This window comes from Rhinolophus sinicus, chromosome 8 (genome assembly GCF_057876585.1).
Source record: "Rhinolophus sinicus isolate RSI-liver-muscle chromosome 8, RSI-T2T, whole genome shotgun sequence".
NCBI classification, from domain to species: domain Eukaryota; kingdom Metazoa; phylum Chordata; class Mammalia; order Chiroptera; family Rhinolophidae; genus Rhinolophus; species Rhinolophus sinicus.
Genome location: NC_142508.1, coordinates 49,198,081 through 49,224,763, shown reverse-complemented (window position 1 = coordinate 49,224,763; position 26,683 = coordinate 49,198,081). Strand labels below are relative to the sequence as shown.

At 53.7% G+C, this 26,683-nt stretch overlaps 1 long non-coding RNA gene across 3 annotated transcripts; it reads right to left on the bottom strand.

Moving 5' to 3' along the window:
• Positions 1 to 643: 643 nt before the first annotated feature.
• On the bottom strand, positions 644 to 25,686 carry LOC141567463 (uncharacterized). 3 transcript variants are annotated; one of them, XR_012490103.2, is made up of 3 exons: positions 25,182 to 25,686; positions 7,977 to 8,782; positions 644 to 4,320 (listed from the first exon to the last, which is right to left on the bottom strand). It is a non-coding gene; the product is annotated as an uncharacterized LOC141567463 (long non-coding RNA). The 3 variants fall into 3 exon arrangements; XR_016022017.1 differs by lacking the exon at positions 25,182 to 25,686 and having other exon boundaries at positions 7,977 to 9,414; XR_012490104.2 differs by lacking the exon at positions 25,182 to 25,686 and having other exon boundaries at positions 644 to 3,545; positions 7,977 to 9,414.
• Between the last annotated feature and the right edge of the window lie 997 nt (positions 25,687 to 26,683).

Here is a 26,683-nt window from a genome sequence, read left to right as displayed (position 1 = left end):
TGGGACTCTGTGAGCCCCAGGTGATTCTGGTGCCTGGTGGCCCTAGTCTCGTGCTCTCCCTTCAGAGAGGATTAACACGTAGCCCAGAGAGGAGGCCTGGCCTGAGGCTGCATAGGAGCCTGGAGCACTGGGATGACAGCTGTGGAGGGATCTCAGGCAGCGGCCAGCTCCCTGGGTGCAGGGTAAGAACTGCAAGGATGTCTTCTGCATCTGAAGGCCCACGTAGGAACCGTCTTGCTGGGATGGGCTTTCTCAGGAATCTGGATACATTCCTTCCCTGAAGCATCCATCATTAGGTGGGGCCACAGCTGTTTGCCAGGTGAGGACTAAATTCCGGGCTGTGTTCCATGAGGCTGTCTCCCCAGGGTCTAGCCTAGAGCAGGCCTGCATCAGTGAGACTGACTTGTTCAGGGCCATCAGCAGGACAGGCTGTGAGGGGTCTGGGGATCAGCTCCTCCTGGGGTCATTTACACACCCAGAGCAGCATCTCGCCCTTTGCTTGGTAAGCTCCTCCTCCTGGTGGCTGAAGTGGAAAGCCCGTAGTGGGGGTACTGAGGGGGTCTCTCTGCCCCCAAATAACACTTCAAGGTAATTGCTGTCCAGAAATCCCTTCTTGGAAAGAGGGCAATGCTTGAAGGAGGCCTCCTTTTTATTAACAAATTTAATGTTAAATGAAGAATAAGTGTCTGCAACAACAAAAGCCAAATATCCAGCACTGTGAGGCAGCCTCCAAAATGTCGTCTCTATCTCCACCCCAGGATCTCAGTGTCCCCGCACCCTTCCAGAGACAGCCATGCACAAGCAAGCATCTGTGTAACCATGTGGTGTCACATGACACTCAAGTGTGCGAGTGTGCATTTGTGAGATCACATGATACCTGTGTGAGTGAGTGTGAGTGTGTGAGTGCAAGCTTGCAAGCTACCTTCCTGTAGCTGGCATCTTATATCCTGTACCTGCCCAAATGGCAGTGAGTCCCATTCTCCCCAAACGTCACCAAGGAAAAGAAGCCCATCCATCCCCCACCCCCAGAGATTCTGAGCCCATCCCAGGAGGTGTCTGAGGCCAGAGTTATTTTGCATTTCTAACTTCTCAGATAATTTTAGTGCTCAGCCAGTGCTAAGAAACCCATAGTGGAAGCCAGTTGTGTGACTTGCCATTTTTCCTTTGACATATCTAGTTCTGTTTCTACAATTTCTACATGCTCTTGAGCATGAGCTTTTTGTTGTATTTAATCCATAGTTGTTCCTCAGTGATGATGTTTGGGGTGTTCTCACCCCTCTGCCTCCACAAACATGCTGTGTGCCCCTGGGCAAGCACATCCAGGGTGAATTCCTGAATGTGAAATTGGTGAATCAAAGGACATGTGAATTTCAAATTCATTTGGATATTGTCTTTTTATGTTGTAATTGGGGAGAATACGGCACAAAGTCTTACACGTTGGGGAAAGGGCAAGCGTCTTTTCACTAGCTCGTGGGAAAGTTGCATTGTGTTAGTAGGGAGCACATTTCATTGCTATTGTTATATGGAAGTTCAAGTCTGAATAAAATGATGGCTTTGGAGCTGTCATGGGGTAGACTGGGGAAAATATTGTAGATCTGCTCTCTCAACCTCCATTCCATCCTCTTTCTACTTTGGAGAGGCTGAAAAGCTGAGGTCTGATTCTGGACTCCCTTGCAGCTAGCTTTCTGGCTGAAAATGAGGCCCCACCAGTTAGCTGTTTTCACAGAAGTCAGACAGGCCCTGGTGACAAGCAAAATCATGAGACACAACTATCTCCAGGGCAAGATTTTAGGGCAAGTGGACACACATACACACACACACACATATACCATATTATGTACAGATACACACTCACACATATATCCCCCCACCGCATACACACTCATGCATACTACACATAGACACACACACTACATATAACACACATTACATATAACACACACATAGATACATATTCACACATACACACCACACTATACACACACACACACCACACTACATATACACACACACATGCATGCACACACCACACTCACACACACCACACCTTGCACTCCCTGGGTGCTGCTGTCCAGCATCTGGGCAGCACAGCACTGGTGCTACTGGGCCTTGGTGATTGTCCCCCTCCATGGAAGCTTCTCCTGCACAGGAGCTCCCCCTGCAAAGTCTTCCTCTATCCTGTGGGATCTCAGTTCTTAGGAGCTGGGGTCTCTGCATCAATAGGGGTTGGGGGTGGCAGCTGGGCCTTGTCAGCCCACATCCTGGGACTTGCCCAGAGGCCCCGTCTGGCAGCCCAGCCTCCTAGCTCCCAAGTCAGACCCCATTCTGTTGTGAGCCTGGGGCTATGGGTCTCCGGGAGCCTCTGAGGCCCCGCCCCTCCCCCTCCCCCTTCCCTTCTCCCTCTCTTGCCCCCTTCTCTGGCCTCCCCATGGCTTGCTAGAGGCTGGCTCCTCCACGCATCACATTCCCATGTTCGGCAACAGCTGGCTGAGCTTAATTAAGCCCCACAGTGCCAAGTTCCACCTGGCAAGGAATTAACAACAATAACAAAATAGCAAACATTGGAGGAGGGGTGTGAAGAGGCAGGCGGAGGGGCGGGGGCCTCCTGAGGCAGCCTTCAGGTTCTCGCTGTTTCCAACCAGTCCAGGGATGAAACAACGAGTCCTTGATATCCTCGTTGCTGGCATGGTGACCTTGGTCTGCAGGCATCTCTGTGTCTTCACTGCGTGAGAGGTGGGCTGCAGGCAGCCTCACTCCACAGGCGAGGAGACCCAACTCTGGAAGTTTCTATGGCATGCAAGGCCCCTGTGTGGCTGTCCAGGGCACAGGCAAGTTCCCAGCTCATCAGGGTCCAGTCAGAAGGACACGTGAGCTGTGATGGAGGCCCCCTGAAACGTGTTTTGGGAGTGGTGAGGCTGGGCACTGTATTTTCAGTGGAAATCAGAAGGCTTCCCTGGTGATATATCAGTTCTCCATAGGGGAGTCATGGAGGCAAAGTTGGTGCAAGTGGAGGGGCTGGAACAGGGGCTGGGAAGAGCCACCGAGCCAGCAGCATCCCTGGCTTGGCTCCTGGCCATGGGTGCTGTGGATCCTTTTGCTCCTGGATCTGGCGCTCTGCAGGAGTGGCTCTGGGAGGGTCTTGAGTCTCGTCCTGCAGGGCTGGAGTTCCGGGAGACACGCTTGGCTCCCAAGCTAGTGCTCTGTTCCCCGCACCAGATAGACCCAGCACCTCCATGGTGAGTGTGGGGGCTCCTCCAGGAAGCAGGCTAGAGTTGACTCAAGAGAGGAGAGCTGGCCGTGCAGACACTTTCCAGGAAGGCACTTTCCAGGAGACTCAATGCTGGACAGGACTGGTTAGTGAGGTTCACCTGTGCACTCAAATGGGTTCCATTAAAAATATTATTTATATCTTGTACCCCATATACTTCCAAAAGCAGTTCGGGAAATGGAAGAAAACAATAGAACTGTGCAAATAGAAGCGGCAGATTGATTACATAGATTATTATATTCCAAATCAGCCTGAAGTTTTCTGAACTTCCTGTCACCTGAGACAAAAATACAGGCAAGAAGGATGTGTTAGTTATAGATTTATGTCTGTGTGCTCAGATTTTTCAGGAAATTGTAGGAGAGGAAGGAGCTCTCAAGGGAAAGCCATGAAAGGCCTGGAATGGGTCCCTGCTCTCTGACCTCATGAAAATCAATTGACCTGCCTGAAGCAGGAATAATAATAATGTCTTCTGCTTCCCCGGGGTGGTGGGCAGGCTCAGGAGCTGATGGTTCTGGAGCACAGTGTAAACTGTAAAGTGCTGTGGACAGTTAATATAATGGTTATTGTATTCCAGTAAGTTCTTGAGAGCAAGGATATTGTCACATTTCCAGTTCAGGTTGACCATTCATCCTAGCTTTCTCAGGTCAGCCCTGGTCTGTACCTGTTGTCATGACCCCCCCGCCCCGCTTCACTCTCCAAGTTTCTTTGCCTGGAAGACAAATTTTATGGTTACCATATATATGTGTGTACATGTATGTGTCTATATTTCTGCTTTTTTACTAATACATTAATAAAGTGGAGTTCCTGTTCTCCAGGGGAACATGTTATGAAAAAGTTATAAGACACTAAGTCCAGAGGGCAAGCAGGGATGTAGTCTGAAAGATGTTGCTTTGAAGACATGGGTTGGTTCCACAGCTCACAGGGGCTTTTATCCTCTGTCTTGAAGGCTGAGAGTGAGAAGGAAAAGGAGATGTAGGAAGCAAGCTCTGGGCAGCTCCATATATGTTCCTTGCTGTGGGTACCTGGAGAGAGCTCTGTCACCTCCTATGTGACTTTGGCAAAAAAAAAAAAAAAAAAAAAAGAGAGAGGAAAAAGGAACGTCTCTGAGCCTCTTATCTTCTCATCTGTAAACTAAGGTTGCTGCAAGGATGAGAAATGGTTGGATAAATCGCCAGGCATAGTGCCTATGGCAGACATGGCAGAAAAGGTAGGTGGCTTTATGTTTCCTGTCACAGTCATCACATGTGCATTAACTGCATTAACCTTTCCACATTTCATTCTTCAATAAAACTCATGGCTCACCCTTCCTGGGACTTAATGGCTTCCACCTTCTTCTATGTGTGTGTCGGGTTAATTATAAGTTTATTTTGTTCTCAGATATATGCCTTTTCAGAGTTTCTGTTTCTTCTTGTGTCAGTTTTGGTAATTTGTCTTTCAAGGGGTTTGTCCATGTCCAACAGTTGTCTATTTATTTACATTAAAGTTGTTTGTAATATTCTCTTATTTCCCTTTTATGTTTATAGGCTCTGTGGTGATGTCCTCTTTTTCATTCCTGATACTGGAAATTTGTGTTTCTCTCTCTCTCTCTCTCTCTCTCTCTCTCTCTCTCTCTCTCTCTCTCTCTCTCTCTCTCCCCCCCCCCCTCCCTTCTTGAATAATCAAACTAGCTAGGAGTTAAACAATGTTATTAATCTTTTCAAAGAACTAACTTAAAAATTTTTTTCTTTATTTTTTGTCCAATTTCTGTTTCATTGATTTCTGCTTTTTATTATATCCTTCCCCCTACCTTCAGTTTAATTTGTTCATCTTTTTCTAGACTTTCATGATGGATGCTTAGATCATTTATTTAAAACCGTAAGTCTTTTATAACACAAGCATGTGAAGCTATAATTTTCTCTTTAGGTACTGCTTTGGCTATAGCACACAAATTTTGATGTATCAGGTTTTCATTATTATTTAATTCAAAATATTTTCTAATTTCCTTGGTGAGTTGTTTTACTCATGGGGTTATTTAGACATTTTTGTTTAATTTCCAAATATTTGAAAGAATTTAACAGATATCTTAGTGTAATTGATTTCCAACTGTACTACCATTAGAGAATACATCTTGTATGATCTTAATCTTTTCCTATTTATTGAGACATTTTATGGTGAATACTCCATATGTATTTGGAAAAATACATGTGCAAAAGAAGTCTTTGTTCTCACCTTTATTCCCTTATATGTGATGTGTCTGTTTTTCTCTGGCAGCTTTTAAGCAGCCTCTTTATTTTTGGTTTCAATAATTTTTTTAAAATGATTCTGTGGCTTGGGTTTTATGATTTGTGGGTTATTTTTTGTCAAATTTGGGAAATTATCAGTTATTATTTCTTCAAAAAAATTTTTTCTTTCCCACTCTTTCTTCTTTTTCTGGTACTTAAGTTATATATACATAGATTGCTTGGTATTGCCCCACAGGTCACTGAGGGTCTGTTATTTATTGATTTTTTGAAATCTCCGTTTCTCTCTGTGCTTAAATTTGAATTGATTTTTTGGGACCCATCTTCAAGTTCACAAGTTATTTCTTCCATAGTCTAATCTGCTGTTAGACTTACTTGGTGAATTTTTCATTTCACATTCTGTATTTTTTCAGTTCTACATTTTCCATTAGATTCCTCACCCGCCCCCCCCCCCCATAGTTTCCATTCTGTGGAGAGTCTCCATCTCTTCACTCATGTTTTTCTTTTGTTTTAAATCTTTACTTTGTAATTCCACCATCTGTGTCATCTGTGGATCTGTTGGTTAGTGTTTATTTTTTCTGGTTAAATGTCGTGCTTCTTTGTATATCTGGTAATTTTTTATAGTGTGCTGGACATTGTAAACCCTATATTGTTGAGCGTCTGGATTATATTGTATCCTTCCAAGAGTGTTAAATTGTGTTCTAGTAGAGAGTTTACTGGAAGCTTAGCTTGATCTGTCAGGGCTTGGTTTGGGTCTTTGTGAAGCCAGATCTCAAGTAATCCTTACCCAAGGGCTAGAATAGTTCTACTCCTGAGTTCTGGGATGTTCAGTGTGGTCTCTCTGCTCTAGCTGTTTGGACTGCACAATGTCTCCCACCACTATATCAACTCCAGACTCTCCAGTCAACTCATAGCCTTTAGTGGTTCTCTGCCAGGTCTTGTGGAATCCCACCTTGCACATGTGCAACTTATGACTCAAAAACTCAGGGAACACCTGTGTAGATTTCTGGGCCCCCTTCTTTGTACAGCTTCCTCCTCTCTCTATTCTGCAAATTTCAGGCACCTTGGAATGCTGACTTTCACCTGTATTTCCTCTACTTGTTGAGACCACTGCACTATGCTGGAGCTCTGCTTCCCTGGGCTGGTTTGAGAAGTGCTTCAAGACAGAAAGTTGGGATGAATGTAGAGCTGTCTGTTGTGCAATGCCTGAAAATATTTGTAGCAAATATTTCGTCCAGTTCAGTAGTTGTTTATAGCAGGAGGGTAAGTATGATGCTCACTGTTTTTATCATGACCAGAGCAAAAGCCCACTCTCTACTTTTGCAATCTGTTGCCTTTCATTTGTAAGGCTCTTCCTGAGGACACCCCAGTTCCATCAAAGCCCCTCTCATTCCTCTGGACCCCATTCAGATGCTATGTCACCAATTACTTTTTCCCAAATCCCTTTAGGGTGGAACAGTCCCCACACTGAGCCTTATCACATTCTCCCAGGTATCTTAGCTGTTTGCACATCCTATTCCAGACAGCGAGCACCTCGGACACTGCACTGTGTTCTGCAAAAAGCCTCCACAGTGTCCGGAACATTGTAGTTTCAAAAAATGTGGATTTATTGAATTTTTTTTTTACTAAAGTAGAGGGAACTGCTCTCCCTCCACTGCTGACCTCTTAGGCTGGAGTGGACATTGAAAAGAGTAAGGTTGAGAGTCCTTGGCTATAAGAGATCTAATCCCTTCATTTTCTATATGAGGAAATGGACCCAGGGAATTTTGGTGATATATTTCAATTATGAATTATGTTATTCATTTATTCATCGTTTAACAAAAAATTATTGAACATCAATCATATGCAAGGCTCTGGGGCTACAGATAAAACACTTTGCCCTCAAAAAGCTCTGAGACGCGGGTGAGATGGGAGAACTAGAAAAAAAATAAGTGCTGTCCACCCAGGGACCCTGTGAGATAGGAGCATGGAGGGCACAGCCAGCCTGGTGCAGGCGTGGAAGACCTTCTGGAAAAAGGGAAGCCAGAGTTTGGTTGTAAAATCATCAAGGATGAGGAGCAGAAAGATAATGGGTAAGCCAGGGAAAGGCCCTACAGGGGTAATGTCAGGGGTTTACACGTGGGCTCACCAAGGATTTGGAACTAGAGCCTCATGTGCCAGAATAGGAGGTTGGACTTAGTCTAACGGCATTGAGGAGCCATATAAAGCTTTCAACCAAGGTAGCATGGTCAAATGTGTGCATCACTCCAGCTGCCATTGCTGAAGGAGGGAGGAGCTGGGAGGCAGGGGAGCACTGGGAGCTCTTATAGCAAGGAGCTGTGGGATGGAGAGGAGGAGGTGGGCTCAAGGGGGGACTAGGAGGTAGATAGGGAAGGAGATCCACGCACAGAATGCCAAGTTTCTGTCTTCAAGCTGAGACCAATCCTGAGGGCGCAGAAGAAAGCAGGACTTCACTGCTTCTCATTCAATGTGTGTTGTGGAGTACTTACTGTGTGCAGCTGCTCCATGCGGACAGATGAAGGTTTTACTCTCACTGAAGAGACGGAGGCTCACAGACAGGCGGTGTCTCTCCCAGGTTCTCACAGTACAGGTGACTGAGCTGGGGCTATACCCAAACTCCTGACTCCTGTCAAATGCTCTGCTGTACACCGTCTGTTTGGGTGTCCATCCCTACACTGCAGGGCTGAGCAGAGATGAATATACAGCCAGAACTCCATACACACACATGCTTGCATATGCACACATGTACACACACATATGCATACATTGTCACACATATGTGTGCACACAGATGTACACACGTGTGTGCATATGCACACTCACACATGTGCACTCACACTCGCATGTATACACATGCACATAGGTGCTCACACGCATACACACATGTGCACACATAAATGCACACACTGTTACATGTGCACACACTCACAACTGCACATGTGTGCACACACCTGTGCACACTCACACACATACACACATGCATACATACACACACTCTCCTGTGCCTTTGTGCACACTCACCTGTGCATATACGTACACTCACTTCCACAAATACACACATGCATGTGCACACACATCCACACACTCATACACATGTCATGCACACGTGTGTGTACGTACACTCACACACAAATGCACAATGTGTGCATACACTCACAGGTGCACACACACTCACTCTGAGTTTAGGTGGAGGGGAATCACGTGAAGAGCTTCCCTGGTACCCTGAGTCTCGGCAGAGCACTGGAGGTGCCCACACTCTTGAGCAGGTGGTGGAATCTGGGCCAGCTGTGGGCACCTGGTGGGAAGAAAGGGTGGTGGGTGGGTGGTAGTGCACAGTAGGAAGAACCTATCAGTTGTGGGTGTCACATACACATGCCAAGCCAGCTCTCCTCAGGGACCTGGCAGGATGTCTCACAGTGAAGGCACAGGGGCACCCCTAGACAGCAGCACCAAGACCAAGCACGCCCTGCCTAGGTATAGCCACCCTCTTAGGAAAGTTGGTGAGAACAAGTGGGTACCCACAACCTTATCTGTCCCTGTGCTTGCAGATAATGGAAAACCATTTTGTTTTGACCATGCTTGTCAATAAGAGAGGGCCAGACAGAACCAACATGTCCCCCTTGGCATGTCCCTGGCCCCAGGGTGACTGTGCTCTTGGGGTGCTGGGGGTGCCTGCAAACAAGTGCCCCTCCCAGCCTCTAGCCTGCCCCTGCCCCTCATCCAACTCCCTGTTCCACCTGCAGTTTCTTCTCTCTCTTTCCTTCTCTTTCTCCCTCCACTTTTGTCCTTTCCTCTTTTCCTCTCCCTTCAGACCCACCCGCTCCTCCTGCAGCAACAAAGAAATCGACTGTCAGCCACCCCTCCATGCCCACCCCACGGCTCTTTCCCAGAGACACTGATGCGTAGACCTGTTTATTAACTTGCCAATCTTTCCCTCTTCCCATCCCCTCCCTACCCCCCCTCTCCTTCTCCCCTCCCCTCCCCTCCCCTCCCCTCTTCTCTTCCCCTCCCTTCGCCTCACTTTTTCTTCTCTCCCTGTTCTTTCTCTATCTTTCTCTCTCTCCCCCTTATTCCCCTTTCTCTCTTACTCATTCTCTGTTTCCCTCATTCTCTCTTTCTCTCTTTCCTTCCTCCTCATCCCCCATCGCTCCCCTCTCTCTCTCCCCCTCTTGAAAGGCAAGAGAAATGGAAGTCAAGATCTTCTCTTGGTGATAATTATTGAAAAGTTCAGTGCAGAGACAGACAGCAATGCTGTGAGGAGGAGAGAAGGGGGAGAGAATATTAAAATGCATGTGCACAGCTTGGCTTTGCAGCAGATGTTGGCATAATTAGAGAGGAAAAAATTATGAAATTAATTTGTAGTTCAATGTAAATTTCAGCAATGGGGGAAAGCTGGGCTCAGTCACCTCATGTGCACGAATAGACACGCACACGCGCATACACGCACACACACACACACACACGCAGCACACCCCAGCTGCCAGGGAAGTGGTAATTGTCAGAACCTATCCAGGGGGAGAGACTGGCATGAAAAACAGGGAGGAAGGAAGCCGAGGGGGGATTCCTCTTCTTAAAGGCACAGGAGCTAGGATGGACAGGAGGAGAAATGCCCCTCCCCCAAGGAGGAGACAGGAACTTGACTGGACTGTCTAGCTGGTCAGGGTTCAAGCTCGAACCCTCTGATACCACAACAGCCCAAGGAGGACACTGTCGCCCCTCCTTGGGAGAGATGCACACACAGCTGGGTGCCACCTCTCGCCCTTTGGGTGTCCCCGCATCCCCACTGTGGCCAGCTGTCCTCCGACTACAGGGACATGAGGGCAGCATGATCACTCAGGGCCATCATCATTTCACGGCAGATCCGAAGGGAGAGAAGTACACTCTGCTGGAGGGAGAGAAATTCAGCTTGCTCTGGGGGTTCAGGCAGGTAGTCAGGGTACGGGGAGAGCATCCAGGTGCAGAAACCCTGTGACCAAAGGCAAGGAGGCCAGAGCATGCAAGTTTGGGGGCAGTTTGTTCTCACTCAGTTTGGCTGGTTGTGAGGTGCACTGAGGAGCGGGTGCCCAGTCAGGGCATTATTCTTGTTCAGGTGGCACTGGGGAGCCATGGAGTGTTCCTGAGCAGGGGAGGGGTATGAGCAGACCTGTGTGGCACTTCTCACTGCGACTCCTAGCTTGGGCTTCCTCTTTTTGCCTCTTTTTCTCCTTTACTCTCTGAGCTTGCTGCCTTCCTGGTTCTCCTCCCATTTGCTCCCCCAACACCCTCGAAATGAGACTGTGGGGTCACCAGGACAGGCAGATGGGACAGAGGCATCATCTCCCACTGCTGACATAGGCAGCCTGGCTCTCTCCATCCACCAGGTTGGGCCACCCTTCTCATGCTGCCCTCTACCAGGTTGGGCTGGCTGAGACCCTCTGGGCCTCAGTTTCCCTATCTGCTCAATGAGGGCTGGGTAATGCTTTCCACCTGTGCCCTGGGTGTCCCAAGCTATGTCAGAGGAGGGGGCAGTGGCCCTGGAAGCCTCTGCCCTTCGCTCTGGCTACCACCATGGCCTCCCCCAGCCTGCAAATAATGACAAGTTATTTGTAGATGCAGGACTTGCCACCTTCTCAATGCACCCCCATGCTGAGAAATTGCCCCACAGCATGACTTGGGCGCTCTGACCTGAGCCTTGGACCCCTAGGGCCTTGCCCCCACTTCCCGTGGCTTCTTCGTGACTCTGAACCTTCTCATCACCTCCCTCAGCTTGGTCATTTCCAGCACGTTTCCTTTCAGGTGCATGTCCCTGAGCCCAGACATTGCACCCCGTGCCCCTCGTGTACCGTTCCTACCTGTATATGTGCCTCTCCCTGGTGCACTCCTAGTCACCACCCCTCCATCTCACCCTCCAACTCACCTGGACATGAACTCTCCATTGGCCTGGGTCACTCAGTCCCTACATTCCCCAGAAGAATCTTCATCCTGATGTGTTAGGCTTTAGGCCTTCCTCCTCCAGGAAGCCCTCCCTGACCACCATCTGAAAGGCGAGTGCTCATCCATGTTGTCAGCGATGTCTGTGCCCCTCCCCACAAGGCCACGGGCCTCTTCAAACACTGCAAGATGCACTGCAGGCCCAGAACAAATGCCTGCAGGTTTTTGGTTCTGCTCTGTCCTCTTGGGAGCCATGTCTACACATCCTAAGATTCATTACATCACTGGTTCTCCTTTGGCCCTTCTGGGACCTGAGGAGGCTGAGAAGATTGGCCTCCCCAAGACTCAAGCATTGGAGTCCATGGGGGCATTTGCCCAAGGGCCATCTGAGCAATGGTTCTGCAGGTGTCCAGCAGTGGCTTCAGCCAGGTCCCATGGGGTGGTCAGTGGTTGCTGATTTGTCCAGTAGTGGCTCTGTCACAGCACAGGTCAGGGGTTAAACATGGCCCCAGGGAGCCTCAGGCAAGTGCAGAGGAGACAAGTGTGTGGTGGATGGCTTCCATGATTTGTCCAGAGCCATTTGACTCATGGGGGCTGGAGCTGATGCTTGGTCACAGTGCCTTGTGAACACAGTGCCCCTGTGTCTACTCCTCCTCTGCACGGGGACAGACCTTCCGCAGCACTCTGGGCAAAGGGTGGAGCCTCTCTTGAGACCCTCCTAGTAACTCAAGCCCTGAGTGGGTTCACCAGGTAGGTTTCTGGCCCTCTCCAAGGTGCTGAAATGATACCAAGCTGGGCCGAGGGGCCTGGGAGCTGGGAGCATTGGTCAGCGTCTTCTCGCTGCCCCTTATCCCTGCCTGGCCAGCGGAAGGCTGATGCCACCTCCACATTTGCTGATCTTGGCTCCCAAGGATGAGGAGAGGAAAGGGCACAGGCTCTGGGGGCAGATAGACCACTCCCCACGCTGCTTTCTCATAGAACCGACCTATGTGCCCCAAGCAGACTACATCACCTCTTTGAGCCTCGGTTTCCACTGCTGGCCAGTGAGAGTAATGCTGCCTCCCAACTCAGATGCACAGAAGGAGGGATGATGGGGACCAGGGCTCAGGCTACTGGAGGTGAGGAGTGGAGGGGTGATATTTTCTACGTGGGCCAGCAGCAAGGGGCTCACCTGTGTCCCCCCAGTGCAGCCCTGGGTTCCCTCCAATCCCTGGCCAGGGGAATAGCCTCGCTGCTTTGTTGCTCTGGATTCTGTTTCATTGTTTAAAACCCTCTAAGCTTACACCCTTACTTATAAGCAAAATAAGAAGCAGCAGAGAGGGAGGCTGAAGCTTGGGGAGAAATGTGACTCCATCTTAGGTAGGAGTTTGTAAACCCGTGTGTGCACATGGGTGTGCCCACATTTGAGGGCAAGCTGGAGGGTGAGCTGTGTGTGGAGGAATGAGTGTGCCAGTCGGGTCACGGATCTGTGCGTCCACCCGTATGCATGTCTGTGAACATGCATGTCCTGGAGTTATTCCCAGCGGCCCCCACCCCGCTTCACTCCCCAGCTCATTAAGGCTCTCCCATTATTCTGACATTTGTGCGCGTCACGTACCGGCAAGAAGTAATTTACTTAGAAGAAATTAAAAGTTCATTTTAATTGAGCGCACACTGCAGTATGCAAATGAGCACATTATGCAGCCGATGCAGAGACAAAGCTATAATCAGTGGTTAACCCTCCACATGCCAGCTCCTCAGCTCCTGAGCTGCCTCTGCTCTGGGGGTGGGTGGTCCTGGCCTTGTGGAGGTCCCTCTGTCCCCAGCTGGGAGGGAGCCAGCCAGGCTAGGATGGGCACATCCTCCCAAGCCCTCTGTGAACTTTTTCCAGATGTTGACAAGTGCGTGAGCACCAGCGCCCTAGGACTCTGAGACCCAGGATCTGAGCCCACCTCAGGCTCCAGCCAAGGCCCTGGACAGCAGGAACTCGGCCAGTCCCCAGGCTCTCCAAGGGGCTGGCCTTGATCAGGGTCACAGTGCACCCAGCCAGGCTGAGCACAGCAGCAGAGAATGCCTGAGGCCTGATGCTCCTGTCCCATCACAGAGAAAGGGTATCAGGGTGGTTGGTGCTAAGGACAGATTTCCAAGATCCGTGACCTGAGAGCCAGCATCCAGTGTACACTCCAACCCCACGAGAGAAAAGAATGGTGTCAGGCTCCTCTGAGAGGTGAGTGGTCACTGGAGCGCGGATCTGGTGGAATGAAGCCAGGGCAGGATACCAGGGTGATCTGCAGGGGCCAGTTCCACCACAGGCCAGGGCCCAACACCTTTCACGCCCATACCAGGCCCTTCCACCCACCTACCACTCTGTATAGTTTCGGCCCCGGAGGTTCAGAAGTGGGAAGTGATCTGCCTGAGTGATGGAGAAATCTTAAGAAGCAGGGCTGGCATCTGTCCTTGTGACGTGCTTCAGTGCCCCCCAGGGCCATGTGACTTGGTGGGGGCACCAGCCTTCCTCACATTGCCCAGGGAGACACGTCAGCTTCTTCTTCAGGGCCCTTGTGGACGCCCCACCCCCCAACAGGTGTACCTCCCTCGCCCAAAAGAACTGGGAGGCGAAAAGCCTCAAGGACAGTGGGCAGAGTCTCAAGGCCCAGAGGCCTCTCCCAGGAGGCCCAGTGAGGTCAGAGGCAGGTGTTGGGGTTCAGTCGTGTGCCCCTGGTGTGTGCACAACCTCTTGTTTCTCTGGTGTCTGGGGTCCCGTGTGATGTGCAGGTGTGGCCCAGGGCAGGTTTCTGCCTGTGTTCGTGTTTCTGCCTCCTCCTGCATCCCCTCCCTTTGCCTTCTCTCTGTGTCTCTTTTTTGGTCCTACTGTGCTGATGGCAGGCCAACACCTGTTCGGCTTACCCAGCCCACCCCAGAACAATGGGCGCAGGGCGGGCTCCCCACCCTGTCTCCCAGAGGGGCTTTGCCCTGGACTGGAAGTTGGGCTCCCACTGGAGCTACGGTTGGTCCCTGGGTGGTTGTTTTTACGTTGAATTTTCTCTACCTGTCAGACCTGGGATTTTTAATGACAGTGAAAATGAAGCCGGTTCGCAGATGTGAGCTGACAGCCAGCTGCGGGAGGCAGACAGATTACCTCCCGACCCAGCCCATGTAACCCACAGCGCCAAACAAAGAAGTCGTCCTGGTTTGCTTGGATGAGCGGGGACGGCAGGGGGCCGAGCAAGCTGCTCCTGCCCGACTGCTGGGCAGCACCCGCCCAACTGGGCACAGTCCCTCAGAGACCTGCATCCACACACTCAGGGGTCCAAGCTCTACTGGCTTTCTTCTCCCAGCGACAGCCCCCCACTTTTGCCTGTGGTTCAGCTTTCGAGTCCATTGCCGTTTCATCTCACAGGTTCCCTGAAGGAAGAAGTGCAGGAGGGAGAGGCTATCGCCCCACATGAGATTTGAGGGCACTGGGCTTTCAGACCCTGGGGAGAGAATGGCCCTGGGAAGGTCCCAATAATCAGACAGTAGGACCCTGAAGGTGGGTCTGGACTCCCCGGACCTGGGGGGGCCCAGGAATCTACATCCCCAGCAAACATTTTAGGAGTTCCACGAGGGTGGCTGGGACCACCCTGAGAAGCCCTGTGGATTCCTGCCCTCAGAATCACCTGCTCTCATCCCCGGGGCCTCCTCACCTTTCTTTGCCAGAAGCAGGGGATGAGGGGTGGCGATTGCTGGCTTGGGCAGGACTGGGTGCAGGGTTGGGCTTCTTTCTCTTCCCTTTTACCAACTCTGTGAGCCAAGTACATACATAACCCGTGGAAGGCATCCCATCCAGGCCACAGGATGGTCAGTGGCAGAGCCCAGGCCTTCTGGGACCCAGGTATCTGGCCCCAAGCCCGTGTGCTTCGTCACAGTGTGCTGCCAAGCCAGTGTGCTGGGCAGATCTGGCATCTGGTGTGGGAGGCCAGCCTGCCAGGTTGCAGACCCCGAAGTGCACCATTCATTAGCTGCTAGCAGGGCTGGCAGCAAGAGAAAGCTTAGAGGGAGCAGGGCCTACAGCCCAGTCCTTCAAAGGTGGCAGCCTTGCCCGTTCCTCAGTGACCTGCATGTGAGATGTAGACTAGCCTCAACTGGGCATTTAGACCTCATCTAATCTAGATGGCAAAAGCAGCTTTTGGAATCCCCCACGGCTCTTGGAATCAACCAGAGGCACTGTGATTGATTAATGATGTCTGCCCTGGCTCAGGAGGGGCCAGGCTTCTGGTGATGCCAAGAAACTGAGTCTCGGAGAGGGGAGGTGGCCGGCCTGGCCTGAACTCTCCCCTGTGGATGCCGGTCTCAGTCCATCTGGTCATCCCTCTTGCAGGACCCCCCACATCTTGTGACTCATGCCCACAGTCCCCATGGATTCTCAGGGTGCCCCCAGCAGCTGCCCTCAAGTCCCTCGCCTGGCTGCTTCCTGACATGGGGTACACTGTTCCAATTCTAAAGAAGGTGCAGCTGCAGTTTAGGTGTGTCTGTGCATTTTAGAAAACGCTTTTCACTGACCCGCGTGTGGCATATGTTCCTAGTTGCCATCAGGCGCCGTGATAATGGGTGGCTCCTATCCAGATCACCATGTGTGGAGTGGGCATGGGTGGGCTCTCTGCAGCTCGCCTCATCTGGTGCTCACCAGGCCCCGGGGTAGGGGGTAGGGGGATGGAATATGGTGCCTGTCGTCATGTCTGCCATGGTGAGGATCAGGCTTTCAGCTAGAAACATAGCCCCGTTAAACATTGTCTCTGGGGAAACAGAGCTGCCTGCGTCACTGTGATGCATCGCACCTTTTCTGAGTGGACGCTGCTGTCTGTCTGAGTAAGAATCTCAACCGCAGCAGGTGGCGGCATTGCCTGAAGACATGACTGTGCCAAACATTTCACAGTGTCTCATTCCATCCTAAAACAGCGCTTGGAATTATTATTATCCACCTGGCAAACTAGACAGAGGCTCAGAGCGGTTTAGTTGTTTGCCATGGCACATGCCTCATTCAGTCTGTCATCAGGGGCCTTTCACAAACATTTCCAGCTTCCGAGACCTCACAAGCCCTGAATCTGGTCAGAACGAAGAACCCAGCTCCCCAGGTGCTTCCTGTCACGAGGTCCATCACTTAAAGAGGCATCTTTTGCTGCCAGTGAGAACATTCTTCCTGCTAGGCCCAGGGCAAATGCTACCTCCTCCAGGAAGCCTGCCTTGACCACTCCAGCAAAAGCTTGTCTTAACTTATGAAATCAGAGGGCTCTCAGCAGCGCCTCACCTTCTGCTGACCCACCTGGTGGGGAGGACAGCCACATATCCTCCCCATGGCCCCGACACTACGCTGAGACTGGATTTGGTGTGCTGTGGAGGTTGTGGAATCAATTAATAGATGAAGAGGATGGGGCAGTTAAAGGGACCCAGGTATCTCCAATTCCTCAAAACCATAGGTGAGGGTCAGCTGAGGAGGGAAGTTTGGGGTCATTAGCATATCCCCAGCAACACCAGTCCCTTTATCATCTGGCCCCAGAGGAGCCCCCATGTGAACCCTGCAAAGAAAGGGGGCTGCCAGCACCCCTGGGGGTGGGACATAGCAGGAGGCCTAGGTGAGCCAGGAAGCTTTGGCTGGACTGGCTGCGGCCCCTTCACATTGTCTTTCCAAGGCTCCAGACAGCAAACAGGAAAGAGTTAAGTCCTCTGTGAGCCACTGGAGAAGGAAGTGGTAAACAATTTTTCTCTCCCTCGGCTAAATTAATATGCAAATTCCTAAGCCCCCTCCACTCTCTTCCCCTGCCTTGAAATTAGCGAGGTAGACTGCTCGGCTAATTACGCATTCAAACGAGCAGGCTGCGTGTTCGTGGAGCTAAGAGGATGCTGAAATGATTGTGAGAAGATGGAACTGACATTCGAGCACAGCCCTTCTGGTACATCTGGAGCTGCTCCCGTGTGCCCCGCAGATGTGACCTGGCAGTGACCGCCAGCCACCCAGGCTCGGAAAGGGGGTGCAGGGTCCTCTCCACACTCTGGCCCCAGCAAGGGGAGACCCTGAGCCCCGTCCTTCTCCCCTACCAGCCAAACCCCACATTCCCCCCTGCAAACAAGAGTCTCCCCCCACCACCACCATGCCTGCTGAGTCTGCGGTCAGGACCATACAGTGGCCAGAGCCAGACAAGATGGTCAGCACTGCTGGCCTGGGTCTAGGACTGTGGTTTCAGGCTGTGTTGGATGAGCCCTGGAGCTGCCCAAGAGGCCTCCATGTGGGGTGGGCAGGGGTGGCTGAGTACACGGGATCCTCACTTCTAACCCCCTCTCAGCAGAGCACCTCTCGCAAGCTGTTTTATATATTGTGGTTCTAGGTTATATTTCATCCCCAAAGGTGTTTCCTTGCAAAGTGAGAGTTTAAACAGCAGGCGAGATCAGGGAACAAAGGCTGCTTGAGCACCAGGGGTGGATGGTGTCAGCGGGAAGCAGGCAGGCTTAGGAGCTAAAGATGGGCCAGACACCTCCAGTCTCTTTTCTTAAAGGGCCCTATCCTTCCTCTGCCAGAATGCCAAGCTCCCTGCCTGTCCTTCCCAGCCCTCCTGACTCATCCCAACCCATTGTTGTAGCCTCCTCCTCCCACACACCCGTCAGCAGCTCTCGGACACACTTCCTGCCTCGGTTGGTTCACCTGGGACCATCCCAAAAGTCTTCCCCCCACCTCCACCTCAGTCACCCACCCTGGGCCTCTGACCCTTCCCCCAACTCCTTGGTCCACTTCTGAGAAGCCTCGTGATGCTGCTTTTATTCTTGTCGAGTATGGGATTTAATGTCCTGATGTTTGAGAGGGTCTCCCCAACTTGTCTCCAAGCCCCTTCAGGACCCCACCTTGCGCTAGATTTTGTAACACCCACAGCTCTTGGCCCTTGGCTCAGCACACCTGGAGATCTGCCCACGGAGAAGCCCGTGAGACGACTGATTTTGTGCCCTGCTCTGCTGGACACACTGGTGGCCATAGAGAAGGAGGCTTCCTCTCTGGTAGCTTCAGTTCCCCCATCTGTACTATGGGACCGTTGGACTACGTGCACGCCAAAGATCCTTCCTTGTGTCAAGTTCTGAGTCCAGAACCCTGTTAGTTAAGCTGTCCATCTGTCCGCCCATCACCCCATAAGCATTGAATGAAGGCCTCTGCGTGCCCAGCACTGACCTTAGCAAAAGGAGTAGGGGTTGGTTTCCTGAGAGATGTACAATTCTAGAATGACCTTCCTCCCCACAGAGGAGGGAAACAGGGGCTACAGGGAAAGCAAGACCAGAAAGCAGAGAGGACCCCAATTCTGTATATCATGGGTTCCTTGGCCCCTTGGGTCCAGCAAAGACCAGCAGGGAAGACAAACACCCCTGCCCTGTGCACCTGTCCTTTTTCTGCCCATCCCAGAAGCAGCCTAGATTTCCAGAGTTTGGAGGTTCAGGAAGGTGGCCCCACCAGTGGCTGGCCCAACAGGGGCGAATGGATGACGTGAATGGATGGAGTGTTCACTGGATGCAGACACGTGGCTGGCATCTCCTACGAAGCTGTGATGTGAGATCCAGCCTCCCCCTCATACCTAAGGCAGACCCTCGTCAGTCAGACAGACAGGGGTTGGGTGGGGTGGGGTAGGGTCAAGGAAGACAGATCGCCCAGGAGAAGCCGGGCATCTCGGAGCTGCCAATGTTGTTATGGATCAATAGGGAGCTGCAGCTCTGAGCAGCAACAGCGAGTAATAAATAAATAAGACAAATAGACATTCGGGTTAACTGGGCCTTGGGAGGGGCCAGGAGCTGGAAACTTGGGTGACGAAGGAGACAGGAGGAGGGGTATCAGTCAAGGTTGCCAGGGCGAGGGGGCCTGAGAGTGCAGTGTCCAAGACAGGACTCGCCTCAAATTCATTTTTAGTGCCCAGTGGGTGAGGCGGCCACTGAGAAAGGACAAAGCTGCCCGCCCTCTCCTGTGCCACCAGGCGTGACACAGGTTCTGGAGGAGGGGTTCCAATGGGCAGCCATACTAGACCCCTCACCTGATCCAACATCTGACCCCACACTGGACCCTGGGGGTGTCGTTGGGTGGGCCCAGCAGTGGGCACTGGCTACTCTGAACAGCGACCTCCAGGAGGGGAGAGGGCCTGGAAAGCTGCTCTTCTTGCCTTCCCGGAAACTTCCTTCCTCCAGGAAGGTGCAGGGCTGCCCGAGTTGAAGTTTGGGGTACTTTGTGCCTCTGATGGTGATGCATGGCCCCTCTAATTTGCTGCACACGGCTGTTAATTCTGGAGCAGCTGCTGCCCCCACCCTCTAGGCACTCAGTAACGCCAGGCTGTGGAGCACGCTGCAAATTAACACCATTTGTTCTGCAGAACATGTTTTATTTCTACACTACACGCATAGCTTATTACCTCACCAACAGTGCAGGAGAGAGGCAACAGGGGCCGGGGGCTCCCCTAAGCCCACCGCCTGTGAAGGGAGGGCACTGGCATTGGATCTTTGGACCACGATATTTGGAGGGCTGGGGTCCAGCTCTTGGGATCACCTCTGGGGGAGGGTCCCAGCTCCGGTCTGCCTGTCCTGGTGACAACACCCAGGGCTCCAGGCCTGGCATTCCTGGGCTGCTTCATTTCTGCACCATCAAGCTCTGTGGCCTTGGGGAGGTGACTTGACCTCTTTGAGTCTTGAATGTGGAGCCCCCATGCCTGCCTCCCAGATGATTAGACAAAACCACTGGGGCAAAGCTCAAGCTTGGCTCTCAGTAAATGGTACTGTTATGGAGTTTTTATCTTGTCACTCTAGGTGACAGTTACCAAGGTCACCTAGTTAATGGCAAAGACTCAGCTCAGAGGCCAAGGTGGGTGGGCAAGTCCTGCTGTAGACTTGGGGAGGGCTGGAGCCCGGGAGCCCCCTGAGAGCCCCTCCCAGGCCAGGACCGTTCCCTGTGAGTCGGCAGAGGGGAGGCCGGGTTTGGGCCTTGATTCTGATCCTGGGCAGAATCTCTTAGAGTGGGCAGACCCCTCAGAGCACCCAAGGATGGCATGTTGTTCCAGGGAAGCCCGTGGGACAGATTCAGGCCTCCCTGTGACCTGCAGACCAGAGCCCAGGGTCTTGTGGACTCATCACACAGAGGCCCTCACTGTGCTTCCCCAACCCCTGTGGGCATCTCAGGGGACAGCCATTTGCCCCCACTGCCCACCTCAACTACCCCCCAGACTAGGGAGACCCTGGCTGAGCAGAGGGACCAAGCGCAGGAAGGCAGTCCTCGGCTCTGCTGATGACAGTGTGGGAGATTTCGTTCAAGACGCCCACAGCCTCTTTCTTTCCTTAGACCCAGGGCCACAAGGACCACCTCTGGGAGAAACACATCAACTGGTCCCTTCTCCGCCCCTGAGCCACCCACTCTTGAGGGCCAGCTGCATTCTGTCTCTCCAGGTGTGGTGTCCAGAGCAAGGCGGTGCCTGGGGAGGCCACACAGCATGGAATAGCCACTGGTCTCCCAGCACCCTGCCCCCCAGTGACAGGAAATGGGCCCCTCTAGGAGGCCAGGCAGCCTCAATGGCCCCTCAGGGAAGGATGGTTGGGTCCAGAGTTCGAGGGTTCTAAGCTTCTTTCCCTGCCAACAATACCAACGACTCTTGGGCCCTTCCTTCCTGGAAGCAGCTAAATTGAGAGTTTCCTCTGGACCCAGTCTCCCCCGTCTGCCATGAAGGTGACAGAGGGGTTGTCTAGACCTAGGGTGGCTGATGTCAGTGACCAGCCTTGGCTGAATAGAGCCTGGTCACTGCCTACTGGCATTTCTTGAGGGCAATTTGAGCCAGGCACCAAACCAAGTGCTGTCATTCCATGAACTCTAGTGTGGCTGGAACCATTTTACAGATGAGAAAGTGGAGGCTCAGAGCGGACTAAGGTCACACAGCAAGCAGAAGCTGGGGCTCAAACTGGGCTCAGCTGGCACCAAGCCATATGCGCAGTGTCTGGCACTGCCCCTCACACTTGGGGAAGGTTATATGCTCCTCCTGGGCCGCTCCATCCCCCACCTTTTCACTGCCCACCACCTGTACTTGACCGTGAGCAGAGCACTAAGCTGACATGCACACCAAGGTACACAGAGAATGTGTGGGAGCCACCTGTGTCCTGGATGTGCCACCCTCACCCTCCTCTCCTCTCCATCCGGCCCCTAACCTCTCATCCAACAACCCAGCCACAGGGACTGACAGTTTCACCTTCCTACACAGACACACCCCACAGATCCACATGGGGGGAGGAGATTACGACGCCTTGGAGCATGAGTCAGATTCAGGGAGAGGAGGGTGGGGCACCCCAGGTTCAATCACTGTCTGAACAGAGGTATAGAGGTGCTAGCTGAGGGGCCAGGGCGGGGCCAGACAGGAGGGTGCGGGCAGCCGCCTCACAGACTTCAGGGACGTACCTGGCACCATCGGGGAGTGTCTGCCGCAGGCTCAGCAGGCAGGTGGCTCTTGGGTGGCCACTCACAGGTGTTGACAGTGGGGCTTGGGCCCAGAGCCCTGGCAGCAGGGCTGAGGGGCCTGTGGGGCTGGGTACAGCAGCCCACCTCACCCCAGGCCAGGAAGCACACACGTGGAGCACCTGACCCACCTATGGGAGCAGTTTGCACCGCAATGGGATGGGGAGAGCTGGAGAAGTGACCCCAGCGAAGCCCCAGTACAGTCCCCAGCCATAGCCTCCTGCCTCCCTGTGCTCACTCCCCGTAGGCACGGCTGGGGAGGTGGCAAAGTGATTGAGATCCTTTGCATTGTCTTTCAGGGACCTAAGTGGGGCACCTGAGCTGGCCCCTTGGAGGCTGCCGTGTGGTTGGGGTTCTCCATGGATTTTGCCCCTGAAGGATGCCCAATGTGACGAGTGCATGGAAAATGTCACCAGGGTCTGGCCCAGAACACAGGGTCGGTTTGTTTCACTCAACATTATGAACCCCAATCTCCATGTACAGAAATAGCACTTAGTAGACTTTCCGCTGATACTGAACAAACAGATGGATGGACAGATGGAAGGATAGATGGATGGATGGGTGGATGGACAGTCGATGGATAGATACATGGATGGATGGATGGCAGGTGACCGGAGTGCCAAGAAGAGCCCTGGCCACCACATAGCAGGAGGGACTTTGGTGGGCCGTAGGTCAGGTCTTTTTCACATGGGATGTGGGCCATCGGAAGCTGTGGATCCCTTTCTGGCTGGGATGCAGAGTCGGATGGCTTGTCCCCACACTGGGTGGCCAGGGTTTGGAGAGGGCAGGGTGGGTGGGGGTGGCTGGTGCCTACTCATTCCCAGGACCCTCTGGGAGGCCGGGTGCCAGTCTTACTTCCCATGGTGTGGGAGCCTCAGAGGCTTTTCTGTCAAGAGGCAGAAAGATTGCATGAATATTTCATTAGGGAAGCAATGTGTCGGCCAAGGAACATCTGGCAGGACTCTCCAGGGAGCTGGGAGCCCGTGCAGGAAGGAGGACTGTGAAATGCGGTGGCGATGGGCGGGGGCGCTGGCCTCTGCCACTGAGGGCAGATCTCTCCCTGTCACCACACTGGCTCAGGCCACCTGCCCCAGTTCCGTGGACAAAGACCTCCCGGTAGGGGCAGCTGTGGGCAAGGCTGTGGGGGTGGATGCCATGGGTCAGCTCCCTGGTTCCCCCACAACAAGGCTCCCACTGTCTACTCTCCCCACGCAGGCCCATGGTCAGGTCAGAGCTCCTGGCAAAGTGGCCCCTGAATCTCCGGATGAGGCCACAGACTGGGGCAGGACTGGGACCAGGGGAGCCTGAGGAAGCAGAGGAGCCCCCCTGCACTTGATGGGGTTTGGGCGGTGGAATGAGGCTGTGGTTGGGGACATCCTGGCCTCCCATTGCTGGAAGCACAGTGGACAGTCACCACTGCCCACAGCCCCTCTGGTTCTGAAACCTCCCCCTGGGAGCTCAGACCAGGGCTTACCTGGACCAGAGCAGTACCTGCCCTGCTAGTGGTGGTGTTGGGGCCAGTGATGGAGAGTCGTAGGGGCTGGGGACAAAAGGAACCCCCAAGTACAAAGACCTGAGCAAACCTGCACTGGTGCCAGGGTATGACCCACAGGACCCACCTGGTGAGCCAACCTAACCACTGAGGGCGGCCCACCCACCACAGCCAACCAAACTGAGGATGGAAAACCTCAGGGCAAACCCCACACTCAGCTCCTGGCCAGCACCCAGGGCCATCGTATTTGCTTCCCAGAGCATTCCATGGAGAATGTTGTCTGCCCAGGGCTCTGAGGGGTGGCATGCACTGCGGGCCCCATTTTGGGGCCAGCCAGACTGGGATTGAGCACCCTTTTCAGAACCCCCCCCCCCCCCATTACTCGCCTGGCCGGGAGGATGTCCCATCACTGACTGGGAGCCCCTCTCCTCTGCCTGAGCGATTTCGTGACGGGGCTTCTGCCAGGGTCTGAGCCCTGTCCGAAGCCCCAAAGCACCTCTCATTCCATCTCCACCTGCCTAACTCCACATCCTGTGTTCCCTGGGCCACTCAGTGCTGGGCCACCCCCAAGTTGCTGCCCCTCAGCCACCCCAGACCTTGGAGGCCCCTCATTGTCCTCCCAGAGCTAGGCGCCTCAACCTACTTGCTCCCACAGCCTAAACCCCTCCCGATTCAGCAGAGCTGGGACTGGCCACTGCACAGGACGTCTGCCCCATGGGTCCCCACCCGTACCTTTCCCAGCCATGTGCTCCAGGCACCCTCATGTGGCACCTTCTTTCTGGATCTACATTGGCTGCTCCAAACATCACAAAGGACCATCCTGCCCAGAGTCCCCAGAGTGGCAGCTGTGTCTCCCCTGTTCCTGTGCCCCAGCCTAAGGCATGTGTCCGATGTGTTTGGAGTCTCCCTCCCACCCTCAGCCTTGCTCTCAGCCAGGGAGGGGTAGCCAGGCACTGGGGCCAGTACGAGCACTCTTGCCCCCGCCTCCCGGCAGGCGAGAAGTCTGCATAGCCTCTCCTACTGCCTTGGCCCTGTCTGCCCAGCAGGGCTTTGTCCTTGGAGCCCCCTAGGCACAGCTCCTCCCCACCCAGGCAGCTTGCCCCTGTGCCCTCGGCAGCTGGGCTCCTTGGCACAGACACCCGAGCTCCCTCTGATGGCCACGTTTGGCTGTGGTCCCAACGGTCTGCACACAGGCACCTCCGTGCCAAGCCAGGCTGAGGGGCTCTGGGCAGATGGGAGGAAGGGAAGTAAGATGCTTCTCTAGGGATCTCCCAGCCCCTCCAGGTGTCACCCTCCAACCTTCCTTTCCTCCCCACCTGAGTCTCTGGGTTGGCCTGCGAGTAGAAACAGACATTCAAGGACGGTTTGGGGACACCTTTCCAAAAACAAGGCAGAGAGGACCTGGCCCTGTGAGCCAGCGGGGCATGGGGTGGAGGTGATGTAGTCACAGGAATCCAGAAGGAGGGGCCTGAGCATCAGAGCCAGAGGTGCTGCCATGCAGGAGACCCTGGGTGTGGCTGCTGTCCCCTCAAACCCCGATGCTCTCCATACGCAGCCGGCCAGCCCTGCTTTATTCCTCTGTGCAGGGATGGTTCCTGTGCCACCTGGAGGACTCCTGGCCATCACACCTGGACAAACAGGCCTGGGGTGGTGGACCATCTTGTGTGCCCAGAGCATTTCTCAGGGAGCCAGGGGATAAGAGAGTAGATCGTGCTGGCCCAGAACCCCGCTGGACGCAGCCATCCCTGCCAGCTTCTGTGCCATGTCACCCGCACCCAGGCCGAGACCCAGTCACCTGCCCAGCACGCCCCACTCGGTAGTTACCTGTGCCGCGCCGGCCACCACTGTCCACCTGCTCCCAGTCGGGTCCTCTGTAGCTCCTCTGCCAAGCGGCTGCTGCCTTCCTGAGATGGGCTGTCAGCGATTTGCTGTGGTTTTTGTTTGTGAGTTTTGGCCCCAGGAGCCCGCGGGCACCCGGGAGGCGCCCAGCCCGCTGCTCGTCCATGGCAAGCGTCCATCTTCCCCTCACAGCAGCTCCTCACCTCTCCCTCCTCCTGTCCCCACCGTGCCAGCTTGGAGGGAACTGGCACGGACGGAGCCCGGCCAGCCTCTCGCAGCTGGGTATAGCCACGCTCCTTTTTTTTGTATTTTAAACACACACACATACTCACACACGCACATGCACACACACCAAGCCCCCCGCCCCCGACAACATGCATCCCTTCTGTCAGGAGCAGCCCCAGCCAAGAAAGCCCAGAAGCGGGCGGCGGCAGAGAGCCGGGCTGCAGAGCGGTAGAAACTCCAGCCCCAAGCTCGTCCTTTCCTCTCCCATCGCCCTCCTCTTACGTAAGAACCTCACATTCATGTCACACTTCGGAGCCTCCTGATTGGGTCCACCTTGTCACCGGCCTGGTCTTTCCACTCACCCTGGCTCCAGCCGCCCTGGCCCCCTGCCCAGCCCCCAGCCCCAGCCTCACTGCTGCAGTGCCCGCACCCGGCTCCTGTTCCTTCTGTAAGGTATATTGATTTATAGAGTGCCCACTCCAGACCATGTGCTGAGCAGCCAGCGAGACGGACGCAGGCCTGGCCTCCTGGAGCCGACAGTCTAGCAGAGGGTGTGATTAAATGTGCTGCTTCGAGGAGGCATGCTGGTGCTGTGATGCACGAGACGGTCTATATGGTAGCAACTGAGTCTGCCTGAGGGGTCAGAGCAGAGACCCAAGTGGACATGAGGGTCAAGGCCAACCTCGAGTCAGAGATACAGGAAGAGGCTTTGGTCAGACCTCCAGCTGAGAGGGCAGCAGGTGGACGCTGCCAGCTCTCTACTCAAGGCCATTAGCACGCTCTCCCTCACTGATAGAACCCTACTGGGTGAGCCCCCATCTGCGAGGTCCCTGGAGGAGGGAGGGGCTGATTGTGAGCACAGGGAGAGGGTGGGGGCAGATGCAGTGGGCACATGGCCCCATCCTTGCCCTCCCTGCCTGAGCACAGGGAGGAGCTGGAAGGAGCGGCCTTGGTGACCCCGGGAGTGGCCACCAACTTTCTACCTCCTGCCTTCTCATCTCCCAGGAAACACAATCCACGCCAAGGCTCCCCTGAGCCTGGCAGGTAACCAACATCCTCTCAGATGCAGGTGGGAGGGAGGCACCCGTGCCGGGATGGTGATGAGTCAGAGAGCAGGTGTGCAGGGTACTCTCGGGGCCGGGCCCGGGCCATCTGGCTGGGGTCATTTTAGAAACCCCCATGCCAGGTTGTCTCTGGGTCAAAGTCACCCCAAGCCATCTCACCTGATCCAGATGGCCTCACCTACAACCTCCCTTCAGCTG